This window comes from Cynara cardunculus, unplaced genomic scaffold (genome assembly GCF_001531365.2).
Source record: "Cynara cardunculus var. scolymus isolate 2C unplaced genomic scaffold, CcrdV1 Un_Scaffold_4028, whole genome shotgun sequence".
NCBI classification, from domain to species: Eukaryota; Viridiplantae; Streptophyta; class Magnoliopsida; order Asterales; family Asteraceae; genus Cynara; species Cynara cardunculus.
Genome location: NW_020201724.1, coordinates 17,307 through 19,715, shown reverse-complemented (window position 1 = coordinate 19,715; position 2,409 = coordinate 17,307). Strand labels below are relative to the sequence as shown.

Here is a 2,409-nt window from a genome sequence, read left to right as displayed (position 1 = left end):
AATACGTTTTCTGACTTTCGTTGCAAGTTACAAATTAGTCGATTTATGTTGCTTTACATTGGATTTCATCATTTGTGGCTCACGACTAATTTACGTAGACTAAATAATCTGTTCTCAAGACTTTGCAAATAACTTTTCGGTCTTGGTAACGAAACTTGTTTTGCAAGTTTCGTTACTTGTCTTGCAAGTTTCTTCAAAGTGAACTCCTCTTTTTATGATATTCAATTGTCACATCTTAATACATCAATTACTTACTTTACATCATGTCTTAGATTAATTTTAATTAGTAGTATTTAGTTATTAGTAATTTAATTTCAGTTCTTCACATTTCAGTCTTTATATTTCAGTCTTTACATTTCAGTCTTTACTTTTCTGCATTTTACTTTACTGTAATTTACTTTTCTGTATTTTAATTTCCAGCAATTTACTTTCAGTCATTTATATTTATGTCATTTAATTTTCAGTATTTTAATTTCTTTTAATTTACTTTCTACAATTTACTTTTCCATATCAGTTATTTATTTTTCAGTCCTTACATCATTCAAGAGAAGAAACCGAACGATGATGGCTAAGAGCCTTAGATTGGGGTGTAACGAGAAATTAAGACCAAAGCCGATGTGAAAGTACAAAGGTGTCTTACTAGCATTATAGTCTACTATTTGTTTCAGGTGCTTAATATTTCATTTGAGGATTACATAAAAATTAATTGACAACTGATTTTGTGTATAAAAATGTATTGACTTTCAAAACCTGAGGTAATAGGAGAAGACTATAAATAGCTTTAGTATCTGACAAATGCTATACTCATACGGTGTAGGACGGTAACACTGTGTTGTGCTAAGATTCATTACGTCTAACATAAATGATATCGTATCGATAGCATGTTGACCGGTGTGTACTCTTGGGAGGTTGTCTGACCCGATAGTTGATACTGTGACAGTTATATAAAATCATTTATTGATTTTAGATAATTGTGACAGGAATGCTATGTCACCATTTTGTTGAATCATTTGTTTAGTGTCTTAATCAACTGTTGCACCATATGCTTCTTTTTAAGATTGATATTTTTTTAGTTGTTAATCAAATCACCCAATTTTAAATAAATCAAATCTCTCGTTTCGCCATCTGAAATTAGTTTTTATAAACTGGACTTTTGAATAACTTTGCAAAGCTATCTCTATGGGAACGATATCTGGTATTTTACCATTATTACTTGTTACGAGACGATAGTAGTTCAAGGTGTATACTTGCGTTGCGTTCTATTTTTGTGTTGAAATCTAAGGTTGAATAAACCGACGAGTAAGTTCTTGGCGCCGCTGCCGGGGATAACACGCTAAAGTTTTTCTTTTAAAGTAAAGTTCATAGAAGCTAATTTTTCTACCACCTATTACTATTATGGAGAACATCATACATATTGCTGATTCTCGGGATAGAGGAATCATGGACTATGCTATTCCTGTTTTTGGTTAATTAAATTCAGGAATACTAAGGCCACACATTAAGGCAACTCACTTTGAGCTCACACCTGTCATGTTTCAGATGTTGTAGACTAATGGCCAGTTCAGTGGTTTGCCATCTGAAGACCCTCATTTACACTTAAAATCTTTAATAGAAATAACTGATTGTTTTCTTATCCCTGGAGTGTCTGATGATGCCTTAAGGCTGAAGTTATTTCCATTTTCTCTTAGGGATAGAGCAAAATTATGGTTTAACTCTTTACAACCAAATTCTATAATATCTTGGAATGACCTTGTAAATAAATTTTTGAGAAAATATTTTCCTCCCAACAGGAACGCTGAATCCAGAAATGAAATATGTTTGTTTAGTCAAATGGATAATGAAGCAATACCTGATGCTTGGGAAAGGTACAAAGCGTTGTTGAGAAAATGCCCTTACCATGTCATTCCTTACTGTATCCAGTTAGAGACATTTTATAATGGTTTAACAACTATTGCTAAGCAAATGCTTGATGCTACTGTAGGAGGAGCTTTCACAACTTGTACTTATACTGATGGGTATGACATGCTTGAGAAAATTTTAAATAATAATGAATACTGGGCTGATCCACATGCATTAATACAGAATAATACAGTTGGGATACATGAAACAGATGCATATAATGCATTTACAACACAACTCACATCTATAACTGACATGATTAAGAATATAAATGTTAGCCCAGATGTGCATATTGTTGATGCAACATCGTATCCTACTGTCAATTCTATAGCATGTATGTTATGTGGAGGAGGTCATCCATTTGATCAATGTGCATCTAACCCAGAGTCAGTTAATTTTTTTTGAAAATCAAAACAGGGGTTGTTCTGATTCTCAGGCTTATAATGAAGGGTGGCAACAACGACCAAATTTTTTATGGAATGCTCCAACCTTGAATGAACCTGTTGGTTT

At 32.8% G+C, this 2,409-nt stretch overlaps 1 non-coding gene across 1 annotated transcript; it reads right to left on the bottom strand.

Moving 5' to 3' along the window:
* Positions 1–1,797: 1,797 nt before the first annotated feature.
* On the bottom strand, positions 1,798–1,904 carry LOC112503875. The gene has a single exon (XR_003068100.1). It is a non-coding gene; the product is annotated as a small nucleolar RNA R71 (small nucleolar RNA).
* Between the last annotated feature and the right edge of the window lie 505 nt (positions 1,905–2,409).